This window comes from Cardiocondyla obscurior, linkage group LG06 (assembly GCF_019399895.1).
Source record: "Cardiocondyla obscurior isolate alpha-2009 linkage group LG06, Cobs3.1, whole genome shotgun sequence".
NCBI classification, from domain to species: domain Eukaryota; kingdom Metazoa; phylum Arthropoda; class Insecta; order Hymenoptera; family Formicidae; genus Cardiocondyla; species Cardiocondyla obscurior.
In genome coordinates, this window is record NC_091869.1 from 5,998,725 (window position 1) to 6,016,283 (window position 17,559).

A 17,559-nucleotide genomic window follows, 5' to 3' on the forward strand; every position below is an offset into this window, starting at 1 on the left:
TTAACGTTGGGAAAGTGGAGTGTGGTACATGACGCGGCGCCACGCACGCTTGATCTGCAGCGCCCGTATGATAGACGCTGCAGGCGACTGAAAATAAATCAAAGCATTCTCGTAAAGCTGCTACGCACGGAGGCCTTCATTTCAAAGCAAAGACGAAGAAAATGTCGGGCGATCCTCCATAAATATCCCATCACCGCGCACCTCGACCCGGCTCGGAAATAGTCGAGTACCCGAGTACATCTCTATAAGTACTCGCCATATCAATTCGATACAAGTCTATTAATACGCCGTGCAGTCACGTCGTCCTTATCGCGGTCTCTAAAAGTTACCGCACGTCGCTAATCACGATCCCAATTAATTCATATAAATTGTCTGATATCCAAATCAATGATCTATTAAATTAATTACTCTTACAAGTCGCGATTAATTTTTTTAATCGAGTTATTTCTCCTATCGAGTGCCCGAAACGTCGTAACGAGCGGGTGCGTTTCCACCCGCGCGATTTTACCGCTCATCTCGCGCAACGCGGCTATTTCTGATGTACGCGCGACGACGTCGGGACGTCGATCTCCCGGTTGCGTCAGGAGCGCCCGGCCGTAGCCGCGATACGCAGCCGCCGATATTCGCGCGAACCGCGTCGGGCACGACGTGGGCGCCGCGATTCATCGCGAGGAAAGAGTCGTCGTCTTGTTGGCGGTCGTTAATTCATGTCGCGCGTCCTACCGCTTTGATCACGCGAGTATGCTAATTGCCGTACGCCGCCCACTCGCCGCGACAGACAGCGGGCCGCGAGACGAGGAACGAGACGAGGAAGACGGGAGAAAAAGTCGGCCCGAGAGGAAGAAAGGCGCTGATAGCACGGGGGAAAGGTGCGACGAATGGATTAAACGCTGCGATTTGAAAAAAATAATTAATTTCGAGCGAGCGAAAGCGTGAAAGACTTTTTCTTTTCTTTTTTTTTTTCTTTCTCAAGCTCAGCCGCGCGGGGGATAATTCGCGCTTTGACATCGCGAGCGCAGAAACTGAATTGAAAGAGTGAGTGATCCATTATCGCGGATCAAGCCGTGAATTGCTATGTGCCTACGGATCAACTGGCGCGATTACCATGTACGACGTCAAATAGGGCGCGGTAGATAATCTATATTATCGCGCGAAGACGACGTTCGCGCGCGCTTCTTTCTTTCTTTTTTTTTTTCCGCGCGAACGAAAGATTCCCCCGAGAGATCGTTTGATTTTGTCGAAATGAGAGGTGAAAGATCGAGTGGACGCCACTCTCGACCCGCTGAGCACACACGGCTCCGACGCAGCGTATACAGCCGACACAGTATTTATTTTGTCCCGCGTATGTGAGACCACCATTCATACGTTCCGTTCGCGGTGTATGCCCGTGTATGCCTTCGCTAAGAAGACAATTATCTTGCGGGCAGGGCTTGCCTGCGGCGGCGCGCTTTGTGCCGGCGGTCTCTCGCCGCGTTCCTCAAATCCTCGAAACCATTTCGTTGGTACCGGAGGGACCATTATTGGCTTATGGGACTTACACGGTCCGCATACGCGATAGGCCGGGCCCCGACCCCGAAGCTCAGTTCGCCGCGCGAGCATTCGCGTGGGAAATCGTGAGCAACGGAGAGCTCCGAGATTGGCGCGCGATCAGATCCGCAAATGAATTAATCTAAAAATCATAATCTGATAAGAAAATTAATTGATTTTGTTTAAAAAATAAAAAATATTGATCGCAGAAGAAGCACGCGAGGACCCGCGGGGATCAAAGCGCGACGTGCAAGCGCGCGCGCTGAGAATAATCGCGTACCCGCGCAGGAAGATAATTTTCGCGCGGGCAGACCAGCCGCTCTCGATATATCATTGTCGTATTACTCGAATAAAATGTAAGCGCAAGGTGGGATAATATAATATCGTAAATCACGTGCACGTGCGGCGGCCGCGGTTCAAAAGCTGTCCCGAGGACGAGAGAGGGCCCCCGGAGATTGAATGGTCCTACGAATAGCGCGCGGAATCAAGTATGGCGATATTTATGGCGTGTTTTGCCGCCGGCCGACAAAACATTCTATAAACGCGCATCGTTAGATACGAATATCGCGGGCGGGAGTACAAATTGTGCCAATGCCACTCCGGAGATGTTCCAAATGCGAATCCGGTGACAAATTCGAGCGCCGTTATACGAATCTTCAAGATGGCTCGTTTTCTTTTAACTTTCTGCGTCGAGACATCTCTCGCGCTTATCGCCCGTTTCTGCCTCTTTATACGCGGCAAGTTTCAGCAAAGAGAAAAAAAAATAAAATAAAATAAACTCAAAGCAACTATACAGTTTGTACCTTCAAAAAGGAAAGTAACGTTCCCTGCGAGCTTTTTGTCGCGCGAATGAATAATTGAAATTAATACGAAGCATTTTTCCGGTCTGTTTGCGGGCTGACAGGAATACGCTGATGAAAAAGGGACGGCAAGAAGCAACCGCGGCAGAGATCGAATCGGGGGATCCCGAGCTGAAAGACGGGGAGAACGAGAGTGCGGGCGCGAAGGAACGGAAAGAAAAGGCGCGGTGAGAGAAGGAGACTTTCGGCTGAGACGTAAGCATAGATACACGGTCCATTGAGCCTGCCGCCCTCGAGCCGGTACATGAGAAAGTCTGATTAGCTCTTTCGTTTCTTATTGGAAAACTTTCGTAGCGGGCCGCGTCGTCGCGCCGCATCGGGGAGGCAGCATCCACCGGGAGAAATTCCATCTCAACGGAAGCGGCTAAATTTAGCAGAAAATTCTTTATGCTTTCTCCCAATTACCCCGGTGTTTACCCTCTAAACCGGCCTCCACCCCTCGCTCGCCCGTCCCTCCTCTCTGCGTATGGATTTTCCGCTTATTAAGCCATTGTCTCGCGTGCTCCGTGACCCGAGAGTCTGGCCGATCTGGACCCGCAGAGTCGCCCGGTCGCGGCTCGCGTCTGTTTCATAATTCTATTTCTAAATCTTTTTTTTTTCCTTTTTTTTGTTTTTAATACCGTGTCGCGTTCTAAGACGCGCGGGATGCGATAGAGACGCGTTCTCGAAATAAAAATCCTTGCCCCCCCCCCCCTTTACTTCGAGACGTGTAAACGGTCGGTGTCTGCGAGCGAACGCCCTCGCGCCTCGGCCGCGCGTCACTTCAAAGACGAGATTTTTCGGAAGCGCGCCGTACGTTATCTTTGACGGTCAGCCTCGGGCGAGTCGGCGAGGACGCGACGAACGGATGCACGGGGCCGGATGTGTACACCGCGGCCGCCTTTTTCCTTCCTCCCTTTTCTTTTTCCGAGGGGAAGCTGCGGCCGCGCTTCGCGAAGACAATTCGTCTCTCTCCTCGGAGGGAAACGAGGGTTTGCCGTTTCGCAAAAAACGAGAATGGTCTTTGGGATCGCGGGTCCTGTGGTCGATTTACTTTATTTTTACTATAAAAAATAAAGCGCGCGAAGTCGCTATGAATTTTCATCGCGTTGTTTCGTGCGCCGCGAATGGTTGCGCTCTACATTTCTTATATCGTGATTTACGATCGCATATTATACGCGCCCGCCGATTAACCTACTTTTTTTTTTTTTTTTTTTTTTTTTTAAATCGAATTGCTGTTAATTTTTCTAGCGATATTATATCATTATTTTTGTCTGTATTTAAAACGGAAATGTCGAGGTTTTATTGTTGTCCGTTTGTCACCTACTTATTTCGTCCTGCGTCTTTAAAAGGGAAAGTTGGACGACCGCAAGTTCGGCCCTAAATCCAGGCCGCGTCGACGGAGTCATAACTTTATCAGTTGAATTTTTTTTTTTCTTTCTTTTTTTCTGCCCGCGCGAATAAACGTGTCGCACGAGACCGGCAGACCATAGGCGTGACTCGGCTATACGAGAAGTAAGAACAACGTATTTTGTGCGACAAGGGGGAGGAAGGAGGGCAACAGCCGAGGTCACGCAGCTCCGCGGTGCTCGGCGGAGACGCGGCGTTTTATGGTGAACGCGTTTTATTGCTCGCGGCTGCCGGCCGCGGCCGAGTAGTCGGCGACGTTCAAAGGCCGAGGCGGAACAGTAAAGGCTAGTTTAACGGTGCTAACAGCGACCGCAACACGAAATGTATTACTATACCACGCCGGCGGGATCTCCGTCGCCTCCCTTAGCGGGCTCGCGCCCTCCCGCCCTTCGAACCCGCGCCCGCGTCATGCGACAGGTTCCACCTGACATCCCTGTCGATAGCGCAATAATTTACAGCCGTATACTTGGGTTTAATTAAATTTTCCAGCCGAGGCGACCGCGAGCAATCGACCGTGCTTCATAAAGAAAAAAAAAAAAAAAGAATAAATTTTGATAAATATTTTCTAAACTCGTGATATAAGGAACATATGCACTTTAATTTTTTTTTATATTAAAAAAAAAAAATTTTTTCGCAGAATTAATTCGATATAGATTCAGATGTGCAGCTGAGACATCCTTTTCGCGGGATTCATACTTGCTACGGAGCGTCGCGCATGCGAGAGGAGCGCATCTCGGAGGAGGAGACGGAGAAAGGGCGGAGGACTTCCCGAAAATAGCCGCGATTTAACGGAGGCTTTAATGCGCGGCCGGTGCCGCGCCGCCAAATGAAGGTGGCATGCACCGGGGATAATCAACCTCTTTCGGCGGTTAATTTCTGTGCCCCGACAATACGGGAAGCGGGCTTGTAAAACGCGGGCTTTATATTATCGTACGATATACTTTTTCTTTAAACCCCGGGTTCGTTCACCGGCCGGTGCCGCGATAACGCGCGGAAATTGCCCAACTGCTTGAGGAAGATACTTAACGGAACGCGGACAATTACGAGAAATATGAAATTGAGATTGCATGCGGGAGATACGATAAAGTCTTTATAAATGGGGCCTCATTAAGAGCGTTTGGGACAACGGGAGATATCGGAGATAAATGGACGAGAGTCGGCCGGGGGGGATTTCCGAGAAGAGTCGTAAAGCGACTATCTGAATTTTTCTCGCGACAAGTTCTTACGTAACGTCGCGATAATGCGCCGGTCTCTTCGGACCCGCGGTGCCGCCGAAAAATCTCGGGGAGAATCGCGGGGTATAAATTCCACCAACGGTAACGGCATCCCGTGATCTCCGCGGGTGAGACAGCGGGAGGGATCGCAAATTTTCCCGAGCGAGATACGTCGGATAAAGCGGCGGCGCGCGCCAAACAAGTCTCCGTCGTTTTTCTTATTAATATTGTATCTCCTCAGCTTTCCGGCGAATCCGCGATTCCTTCCTACGTTCGGAACCGTCGCGAGATAAAGCGGACGATCGATCTCCCGAGCGGACGGGTAGAGAACGCGATCTCCGCGGATGCTGGGCGCGGACCGGATCCAGATTTTATCGCTGCATAGCGGACGGCTTCTCTCGCGAGATTGCAGGGGCGGGATCGCGAGTTTTCCCCGTAAGACGATCGATCGATCCAGACGTTCACTTTCGTTCTCTTTCCTCTCCTTTTAGGAATACAACGGTACCGTCCGCACTCTCTCTCTCTTTCTCTCGCGCCGCGTTTTATTTCGGCGCGCCTCCCTTTTCGCATCCCCGATAGATGGAATCGTTTTCCTCCCCCGTTTTCTGGCACCGTCGGCGAGGCGAGCACACTAAGCTGGAAGAAGCCAATCTCAGAAATGAATATGACTGTTGCAAAATTCACGGAACAATCCGCGGGATGCTGAATGCAGGCTTGTTTGTCTGTTTACGCGCCTAGTTCCGGTCCCATCTATATGCACGCGGCATCGTCCGCTTGTTCCGGCGCGAAGTCGACCGCGGGGGTTGCTTTAGCGAGCTGCCCTGTTTCGTTTCGGCGAGGTGCATCTCGCGTTTTTCGCGTTCCCGGCCCTTTCCTGGTCAAATAAGTAATAAAGCGTCGGCGGGGATCGAGGCGCGAGAGCGCGAGTCAACAGTCGGGACTGAAAATGCCCGGCGAAAAGGGGGCGTGAAGGGTCGGGAAGAAGAGCTCGTACGCCAAAGAACGTTATGCCCTCTCACCTGCATGCGCGGCTGTTTTCCCCCTTCGTAACGAGAACATTTCTCGTCGAGTCGAGGGCCGCGTCTCACTCGGACGGTCCTACGTGCTTTCTTTCAGATTCAATCATCGCGTGCCGCTTCTCGTCGCGTATCCCGATAAACAACTACGAACCGACGGTAGTATGAGCGAGTGAAAAGTAGAATAGAGGAAAAAAAAAAAAAAAAAAAAAAAAAACGGAGCAAAATCTGAAATTCAAATGCGGATGCTTTATAGAAATTTTATGCATATCCAGATCCCTGAAGAACCGCGAGCGCGATATTGTGCGCGACAACGGGCGCTCGAGAACTGGCAGCACTCCGGCGAATTCGGCCGGAATTGAAAGAGCGGCCGTGATATCAGCGGGAGTATCGCGGCGAGACGAGAAGGCGGATGAGAGCAACGACGGTGAGAAAGCTGAGAGAGGTGGGCGAGAAGACGCGGGCGCGGGATCCTCTCGTTCGAGGTACGAGCGTCCGCGCGAGCGTGCCGGAAGTGGCCCCGAAGAGGCCGCGCGCTTCGCGAGAGGACACGTAACGAGCGAAATGAAATTTCGTATCGGTCGAATGACGACGAGCGAAAAAGGGCGACGCGGGCACTGGCGGATACAGCGGGAACGGGTGCGCCGATTGGTCGGCCCGGCTGAAAAAGGGTTGGATTTTCGAGAGAGCATCGCGGTGTAAAGGGTGGAGCGCTCGAGAGCACGCTCGAGCGTTGATGTGGCGTGCGTGTTACGCAAAACAGAACGAGAAAGGGAGAAAGGGTGGAAAGCGCTCGAGAAGGGGGCAAGGGACGACGATCCCGGAAAAGGAGCGGAAGAAGAGAGAACCAGCAGAGGGAGCGAAAGAGAGAAATGAAAAAAAAAGAAGAAAAAAAAAAAAAAAAAAATACACGCGTGTGCACGCTCAGCTTTCTCCGCTCGAGTACACTTGAGCTACGAAACCAGCCTCGAGCTTGTTTCCCACAAGTTTCCTCGAAAGCTTGTTAGCGAGATTCGCCATTTTTCCCACCCCCGCTAACCTGGCCCCCCGTCCCTTCGCCGCGCTGCCGCCACTCTCTTCTCTTCTATGTCCCGTGTACCTCTCGTCTCTTATACGCCGCCTCCATCGTGCCCCTTTTCTACGAGAAACTTGCTCCTGACAAAAGATCGACCGGGAAGATCGAGCCACCGGCGAATCGAGAGTGCTCTCCATTTCGCGTTCCCCTCTGTCCGTGCCTCTCCGCGCGCATTACGCCCCAGTTATCACGATTCGTCCTCTTCTCGTCCGCCTCGTTTTTTTTTTCTTCCCTCCCCCCTTTCGTATCAGCACCGCGGAAAATGTGAGGACGAAGGATCGCGCGGCAGGAAAACGCGGCACGGAAGGGGCCGGTTCGTCTTTTTGTCCCGGCTCCTCCGCGCGCTTCTTCTCCCTTTCTTCGTGTTTCCTTTATCCGTTCGAAGCTGGATTAGAGAAAGCCACGATCGCTCTAGCCGAGCTCGAGCAAATTACGCCTTTACTTATCTAGAGGGAATAGAGATTGATCTATCAGAATTCCGACGATGAAATTGGATTCTTCCGCGTTATATATATACCTGCCGGATATTAGCGCGGAATAATTGTGTCCTAGTTCGTGGCAACAGATTCAATTTTTTACCTGATTAAGCGGAAAAATTAATTTCAGCCCGCCGTTAAACTTCTTTTTATTTAACGCGCGGCAATGATCGCGGCCGGCGAGGCTCTCGTTAACCGCGGCGGTCATTCTTGAACCGGCCAACAATAAACGCCGACCGCGGCAGGTGTAAAAACTTTGTTTGGCAATGATTGCTCGTCGCGAGCGGGGTTTACGAGCTTTCGCGGGAGAACGGCCGTCTAGCAGATGTTTTATTATAAATTTTGCGAGCGATTTAAAGGTCCGGTGGGTGATGTACGGCGGGGTGCACCGCACGGTGGACCGCGCGCGTTCTTAATGGAGCTTGCGCGATTGCCGCCTCGAGAGGTTTTAATAGCCACGGGCACTGCGAGATGTTATTACCGAACGGAGAAACGCCACGGCGTAGTCGGGAGGGAGGGGGAGTAATTAATTGATCTCGCGTTCGTGCCTCGCGACTTAATACCGCGGCACAAACGAGTAATTAAGTAACACGTAATTATCGATCCGGTTGGGATGGCGGTACGTCCGATGAAGCGGTCGCAAAACACGCGGAGGGAAATCTTTCGCGGGACGCCGACGATTGAACGCGGGCAAACGAATTTTGATTCGCTTGCGCGGCACGTTATTCATCTAGAGGTATCTCATCTGGTCGAGTCCGACATAAAAGTGCGGGTTGAAACACGGGGGAGCGACTACGAAGACCCCCAGAGAGACATATTTTCGCCTCCGTTCACCTGCTCGCATTCGACACGTATGCTGTACGTGCCGAAACGCGACACGGACGCCCATCATCGGCGTCATTACATCATGGGGAAAGAGGGTGTCTCCTAACGTGTCATTAATATTAAAGATCGGGGGGGGCTCGAACGGTATCGCGCGACTTCGGCCGCTTAACATCTATTATTGACAATTAAAGTTCGCGACGCCACAGATGTGCCGCCCGTTCGTTCGGGTGCGATTTTTAATTTTCTAATTAAAATTCAAGCTGTCAATTATTCGACGTCGCTTCGCGTTATCGCCGGCTCTTGTTCGTAGGATAAAAAAGGCTCCGATTGCCATCCGAAGAGAAAGATACGCGGGATTCGGAGGAGGAGCATTTGGTTATCCTTTGTACCAAAATATCGGGGCACCTCGACCCGCGCGAATAAATCGTCAATACGGATTAAAAAATGTCTCGCGCATTTGGCAGGTGGTTAAGCTACTCGGTCGGATATATGTACTGGCGGCGTGTATACGCGTCCGAGCGATGCAGCACGTGGGCCGCGATCTTTTCGAAATAATTTAGGGGACGGCGTATCCCCATGCGCGCACGCATGTACACGCATCTGCACGGAGTTATTTATGATGGATTAGACCGGGATTTAAGCCACGACTAATTTATGTCAGGCCACGGGATTGCGATTCTCAACGATTTTCTCTCCCTGCCACCCTCCCCCCATCCCCTCTTCGCCCTGACCGTCGGCCGCTGGTCGCAATCACGTACGTACATACGCGGGCTCTCGTGTTTCGCGTGCTCCCGTTAAGACAAAACGCATCGGATAAATGTTAATTCGGACGCGATACAAGGCGGCGTGTCTAGAGTACTGACCCCGGTAATCGCGTGGAAAAAAAGTTTGCGTTCACCCGCGGGCTTTCATATTGAGTCTAAACTTTCGCGATAAGATGTCGTGATTTATCACGGGAATTATCGCGACTCGAAAGTCGCTTAAAAAAAAAAAAAAAAAAAAAAAAAGGGTACGTCGCGTTATTCATAATCTGTCAACTTAGTTATCTCGGGATCAATTATAATGTTGGTTTCCTCATTAGGAGCGCGTCGGTTTAATTAAGCGAAACTGCATCTCGTCCGCCACGCGGAAGGCAGAAGGTCCATTTCTTCTTTATCCTGGCTCACTTCCTCCTCGTCCTTTCTTATCCTATCCTGTCCCATTCGGATCAATGACTCTACGCGCATTTCATTTTTATTCCGTCCTCCGAAGGGGTCCGCTGTCTCCCCCTCCTCGCCGTTGCCCTCCCGCCCCTCGCTGGTGCCTCACCCCTTCTGCGGCCCGATATCTTGTCGGCCATAAATTACGCTCTTCCTTTTATTTGCGCGAGAGTAGCACCGAACTTAAGTAACTAGATCCCGAAGTTCACGTCGAGGGGTTAAGCGCCCACGGTGCTTCTTCGGCGCGGCAGCGATACGCGGCGAGCGGTGGACCACCAACCCTCTCTCGCCCACTCTCATTCCGAGCAGATGCAATTGCGTCGTCCCGCGGGGGCGAGAGAGCGTGTGTCGCGCAGCCGGACCAAGGGGTCCAATAATGGCGACTTGAATAATACAAGAACCGAGAGAGAGAGAGAGAGAGAGAGAGAGTAAGACGAGGAGAGGAAGAGAGAGGGAGACAACCCATCGCCTGTGGAGGTCAAATTATTGTCGCCGCCATGTTCCTTCTATTCGTGCAAAATTTCGTGCGTTATCGCGATGCATCCTTCCCGCCGAATTGCGAGGACCGTAAAAACCGAAAATGCAAAGGGAAATTTGTTCCTAGCGTCGCAATCTGGAAGGTTTTCTCGTCAATAAAGATCCCGCGGATGTGAAATATATTGACGTAAGCTACATTCGGGAGTTTCTGTAAATAAATTTTAAGAGGTCGGAGGTAACGCGATGTTACACGGCTCGGCCGTGATAACGGCGGCGTTAATCGCGAGCGAAGGAGACGCACGAGGTGGCCGAAGGGAAGAGTCACCGGGGAAGACTCGTTAGACTCCGTGAGTGATCTATGGGCCAAGATAAACCACGCGTTCAACAAGTGTGCGTCGCCGATAGTCTATCTATAGTCTGCAGCACTGCGCGAGGTGCACGTACGAAGTGTGTCTGACGTTTTTCCGATATTTCGGGGAGTCGGCGCCTCGCGACCTCGATTAGACGTCGCGAGATCGCCGGTTACGGGAGGGTGCACCTGACTTTGCACGGAATTACGCGGGCGGCCGTGGTGGGCGACCATTGAAACATTTTCCCTTCCCCTCCCTTCCTTGATATTTATCAATCCAATACGTCAATCGCGCCATGCCTGCCGGCCACTGTGCTTTCTATAGAGCCGCGGGTCGACCGCGAGCTAACAGAGTTATTGTTCCTTGATGAATATGAACATTTGCGCGGTTAATTACGCGCGGCCGCGAAAAAATGTTACCGGCGTACGAGAACAATGAGCGCGCGAACGCAAATAACGAACCGGCCGCGTACGAACGAAGGAAAAAAGAAATAAAAAAAAAAGACAAAAAAAGAAGAAAAAAAAAAAAGTTGCGGTAGGTAGGAGAAACGGACGTTATTGTATGAAAACAAAAATCGCACTCTCGACTCCCGCCGGTTACAAAAAACCTGATTGTTCACCTGGCCAAACGATTTTGATAAAAGAAATTCGCAGTAACGAGTGCCTTTGCAGTTTTCTTTCATTTTTCTTTTTTTTTTTCTCTTCTTCCATAACAATGCTACGTGCTTTGACATACCCCGGGGTAATTCGATAAGCCAAATTTGTCGTTGACGTCCCGAGTAATTTGTCAGGCCACGAGGCGGCCCCGGATATACACGATGTTGCACATCCGGAGTAATCGGCGTGTCGAGTTGACCGCGCGTCTCGGGGAGAGAAACAAAAATTCGCACGTAACGAAATCGCTCTGGAAAATTGGAAAGTGAGCCGATGTAAAAGAGTGAGAGAAACGAAGAAGAAAGGCAAAAAAGCGCGCAGAGAAAGAAAAAAAGAAAGAAAGAAAAAAAAAAGAGAGAGAGAAGAGGCGGTGGATTGAAAGAGAAGTATCCCTGCATAGCCGGCCGCTCTTCGTTATGACAATATATTTCAGGCTCCAGGGAAACATTGCCGAAGGAGTCCCGAAGGTATGCTACCAAAGCTCGCGCGGCGGTCTCCTTTGTCGGAGATTCTTCGAGCGAGAGGACGAGATGGCCGGCAGGACGAAGGGGGCCAGGGAAGATGCAGTTTCACTCTCATCCTCTCGCTCTCTCTCTTTTTCTCTCGCACTCTCGGTAAAAGGAAAAATACTAAACAAAACAGGATGCTATTAGGTTTTTGCCGCGCGCCACTGAAGCCTCCGTGCCGATGATCCTTTCAGGTTCGCCCGCGAGGTTATTATTAACGCGAGGATTCGGCGGTGTCCCCCCTCGATCGCCCGAGACTTCGCAGAAAAAGATTCCCATCTCGCGGGCGTTGCGACGCGCACCGCGGAGGGAAATAAGTTTTTCACGGACGGGGAGCGGATTTTATAGGCGCGATCGGACACACTCCGCGCGAATCCCCGAACGATCGAATTAACGGAAACGCGCAACGGTAATCCCGAATTTATCCCTCCGGCCTGGCTCGCACCACCGGATCCTCGGGGGGTGGCTCTTTCGCGAGGGGATGACACGTCGCGCCGAAGGGGAACACGTTATCGGCGGCGGTGCCGTTTATTTTTACGAGACGGCCAGGTCATATATTACGGCGCTTTTTATATGGGTCTTATAAAAAAAAGAATATACGAGTCCCCGCCGTCCCTATAAAGCGCTGCCACGTCGCGAGGCGAAACGCGTAACGACGAGATCGCGCGGCCCTTATCGCGCGAGTAATTTCTTGTTCGCGTAAAGCACGTTCGTAATTTCGAGGACATCAACGGGAGCTCGAACCCGAAGCGCGTTAAGAGCGAGTAAGATTTTACTTTCCTTCCCCGTGCTGTGCACGCGTCGGCTGAATGTTTGTTAAGTGCTTTTATTCGTAATTGTAATTAACGCTGGCCGCATCCGGCGAGCCGTGACCGTCATCGACGTCGGCGGATGTCCGATAAAAGCGCAGAATTGTCATTCGGCTTGACCGTCGTCGTGCCGGGTCGTTTCAGGAGCCGGGTAACGGTCGTCCGGGGGCCGGGATTATTGCGGGGGTAACGTTAGAGTGTTAATACCGATTTTAATCGCTCGTCGTAAAGACGATGCGCGCGCGTGCAACTATAACGCGCCGACCGGGAGAGGCTCGCGTTTGGCAATAAAGACGCTTTTATTAAATCTGCCCCGGCGGCTGCGTCCACTCGCATTCGCCCCCTTTCAGCCCCCTCTCTCACCCTCGCGCTGCCGCGCGATGGTTTACGGCCGAGTTCTTTCTATTTCTTTACGATGATCGTGACATTTCAAAAGACAGCAACGTTGCCTTTGTCTCGATCTTTGTCGATTGCCGAAACCGGCAGGTTCGGTGTCTAGATTCGTAATCCGCTCACGGGAAAGCTCTCGTTTATCGGCCTGCCAATTCTCGCCCTCAAAAAGTCCCTTTCAATAAAACGCGTCTGCTAATCTCCGTATCTCGCTGCCAGCTTAGCTTTTATTATTCTATACATTAACTGCGTGCCGCTCGACCTCCATCGAAGGAACGCGGGAGCCGTGACGTCGAAAGTTGCCGAAAATTATTAAACGCAAAAGGATTTCTTTGAAAAAGAAATAAAATAAAATAAAATAAAATCTGAGAAACTCAAAGACGCGTGAAAATCCGTTCACCGCGATGAGCCGAGGGCTCGAGAGTGTGCGCCCAACTCGAGCACCGTTAGACTCTACAGGCGCAGCGGCGAAAGAGCACGAGATCGATAAATCGAGTGGCCGCGCTCGAAATGGTAAACAAAAGCTGAAAATAAGAAAGGAAGCCCTCGTTAAACCTCATTAAAACCGGGGGATGGCCGTGCTCGAGGCACCCCGTGAATTAATACGGCGCACGCGGGCGAGGGAGGGTCCCGGCCGTTCCCGTAGCGAGAATCGAGAGCTTCGAAAATTCATAACTCGCTTCGAGGATACTGTTCCCGCGGTCCACAACGGGCATCCATTATGATGACGCGAGATCAGCCGCGTCAGCGCGCACTTTGATAAACCATTAACCCGCCGGCAAGAAATAAAGAAAAAAAAGAAAAGAAAAAAAAAGGGCAACGGGAGGAGGAGCCCGCGCACGCGGATGCAGATGAAAATTTTTGACTCGGATCGAACTTTATTCACCTCCAGAGAATTTTCGTTCGCCGCAAGTGCATTAAACGTCAACGTTAGAAGCGAAACGGACGACCGGTGCTTTCGAATATCGACGTATCGGTGCCCCTAATCGACGGATTCGCCACGCGCGCCGATACCGGGGCGATTAATCGCCCGAGGGTACGGCCTCGTCGGAAATGAAATATCTGGGTAGAAAATCGTGGCCGTAAAGGATCGGCCCCGCTCTTTTCCTCATTTGAGATCGTGGGGCACGCAGTCGCTACCTGTATAACGCCGCCGTGGCGGCTCGCGTAGCCATTACCTGGGGCTTCCTCCGATCTCGCTCGCGGCGGCACGGCCGATCGAAGGGGATTATTTGCCCATTATGGATTCGTGGCCATCGACGGCTGTCCGGCGAGTCGATGAACATTCTTCAAATTTACACCGAAATCACGGCCGCTCCCGCCCCGCTCCTTTCGGTCGCATCTGATTAACCTACCCGGCGATCGGAGTCCTACTTATTTTTTTTTTTTTTTTTTTTTTTTTTAATATTTTATATTACGGTAAGAATTCTTCGGGCGCCGTAACGCACAAGCGTTATCCTTCTAATAACTTGACGAATTTAAAACAGCGTAATAAAAAGCGGGATATAAACCTGGAGAACCACCGGTGAAGATTTCCCGAGCGGATCTTCGTAACAATAATTGACACGAGAAAAAAAATTGAAAGGAATAGGAAACTTGAGGAGAAAACCCATCGATAACGCCGTCGACTTGGGATCCATCGCCCATCCTTGATAACCTGGTAAACGCGAAATGTTACGTAACACAGACGTAATAGCTGTTACCTTTGTAACATTTTGCATCTGCATTACGCAACCGTCGCGAGCTCGTTTGATGCGATTGAAACAGTTCTATTCGGGGTATTTTTGATATTTACGGCTACGATCGCTTATTTAACGACGAGATATTTCCTACGGTGCCCGACGCGGGATACTTTCGTGTATCACCGATACTCAAGAGCCCGGTGTAACTCGCGTGAAATAACTAGCTACTTACGCGCGACTTTGGATCCGCTCGCGGCAGCATCCCGAGGGATGCCGCGCCTCGAATAATCACGAAGAAAGCCGCGGACGTTATTCCCCCTGGACCTCGCGTGATGACGCGATCCTCGCCCGTGTTTTGCGCGATCGGGTCGTATTAATAAAAATAATCGCCATCGCGGGGCCGGCGGAGAATATTTGTCCGCGGTGGAGAACGCATTTGTTTGACCAGCCGCGGCCGAAGTGCCTCGGATAAAGGGAGAGGGAGAAACGCAGGGGGGAGGGGGCGAGGGAGAGACAAGTTTGCCTTCGTCTCCCGGAGGAAATTACCGCGGATAGAGATGATGCTCGCATGAGAATCCCCGATCGTGCGCTCGCGCGCGCGCAATTGCACGCTAATGACATTATAAATCTGGATAAGCCGCTTCTTAATTTTGATAAATAACGACTGGTGTCTGTATCAGCGTTGACTTTAGCAACTTTTTCCTTACTCCGCGACGCTGGGGAACACTGTATACGCGAGGAATCGTTTCCAATCGAGCGTTAATGTTTTTGATAACGTGAATAAATGTGAAATTAATAAGATATTTAGAAATTTCGACATACCACCAGTTGGCTTGCGCGCCGCTCTGCCACGCGACGATCAGCAAAGACACCAGCAGGTAGCTCATTGGCATGACGAGCGTGCGTTGCGTGCGGTGAACCCGTACGTACTTTTTTTCTTTCGTAAACTCGATCGGATCCTTGAGGTCGGACCTTCTCGTGGAAGCGCCAAAGGTGAGGAGGAGACTGCGTGGCCCGTTCTCTTCTCTTGTCTTCGGCCGACTCAGCCACGCATTCTTAATACATACGCCGCTGACTTCGATCCGCACTGAAGTTTCGCATCGTTCCTACCGCGATGTATATCGACGCGCGACTTGTTCGGGCCGCGAGAGATCTCGGTACCGCGCGCCCGTAGCGGTTAAACTGCCCAATCGCGCGCGTTTGAAGGACGCCGTGGACGAAAGTTCTCCAAAGTCCGGGCCGTCGGTCTCTTCTTACATGTTTCCGGCGACGCGCACGGCCGATTCGAATGCCGCGATCGCGAGCAGCGAGATCGTGCAGGCGACACAGCGAGCCGTTCGCCGCGCTGAAAGGATTCTCGCGGTACCCCCGCGCGCCTACGAGAAAGATCCCCGGGCGGGATTTTGATCGGGACTTGGCCGATCGGAACGCGAGGACGGTGTTGAGAGTGAAGTTGGCCGACACACGACGAGATCGCGACTCGGAGCCGACGCGAGTGAGACGACGCTCCGTGGACGTTCGCGTACGGACTGTGGCCGGCAGTCACGAGGAAAAGGGCAACGGGGCTCTCATGGTGGGCGGAGTCGCCGCTCGTTCGCGGCGCGCCGATTGGCCGGGTCAGCCAAGGGCCTCCGTGAGGCTCCGCTCGCGCTAATTAAGCATTTCGGCACACCGGCGAAGGGACGCTCGCTCGCCCCGCGATTCGTTCCTTCACTCGCACTCGTCTCACCGAATTCGAATTTTATGAATACTATCAGGATGACGAGACCCGTCGACGCTCCCGCGCGCAGCATCCGAACGCGTCGGCGTTCCGTTCCCCTGTCTCGAGATCAGAGGATTCGTCTCGCGGACGGCGTAGGAATGGACACTTGACAAGCTGCCGCTACTCGTCTGTTTACGTATTAGCGATATTATAAGCAAGACAGACGTCGTCAAGTTTCCCAATGTAACACTATATTTTACGAAAATTCGCTTAAAACAAAGAGTAAAAGCAATTATTAGTTATCACTTCTGAACCGATAAATAAACACTTTGCAAAATCCACGAATGCAATTTGTTTCTTCTCTATTATTAATCAATTTTCAACGCTCTATTATTAATCCATAAATCTAATTGTTAAGAACTTAAAAAGTTAAGTAGATAATTATAAAACTTATCAATGTAACGTTGCATTTCTAATCGGTATTTCCAGACTTACAAAATGGACTTTATTGTTTTTTTTATAAACGTTTAGTTAAAATAAAAATAGTTAAAGAAAGCAGTAAATTATTTGTTTAAAATATTAAAACGTTATGTTCAATATTTTTGATACTGAAAATAAGTAATTATCGATATTAACTTGACAGTATTACATTGGGAATTTCTACAAGAGTTCTGTTTTTGCCTTCTAATTAAAATTATCGGAGCAACGCACATGCTTACATCATCTTAGTTTACATTACGCAATTTAAATGAGGTATATGTAACATTGTTGAAATTATTTTCGATGCAACGATAGAGATAAGACATATTATCTTTCTTCACGGAATAATAATTCCGTAGTTGCCTGCCAGTCACAAATTGCATTGTTAAATCGATACTGATGTATTGTCATCCGAAATAAACCTGTAAATCAATTTCTATGTATGAGACTCGTTTCTGAACGACAATTACACAACCTCACCTAATTATGCACAATGTTTTTCAAATTTTTTGACCCGCACGCATTTTACGACGAACGCAAAGTCGACGAATTACATGACATTGAAACAACGTACGTTGTGGAATTATAAACGACTTCGATCGGGCTTGCCATTTTCTGGACTATAAACTGGCCTAATTTCCGCGCTTGAAGGAAATATTAATAATTTTTAAGCTACGATTTTGATACTCTTATATTATGTTCGTATAACGCATGTGTTATGCTAATTTATATGCAAAATGGCAGCGCGATAATCGATGGAGTAAATTAAAAAAAAATCTTTTAACGATATTTAATCTCAAAATAAAAACTGAGCTTTTATTCGTTTATTAAAATTTGTTATATATGTATTAGTCTCAATAATAATTGCAGCAATGCTTCTTGTATTTTTAATTATAATAAATAACATGAGAAATAAAATGTTTTCTTTT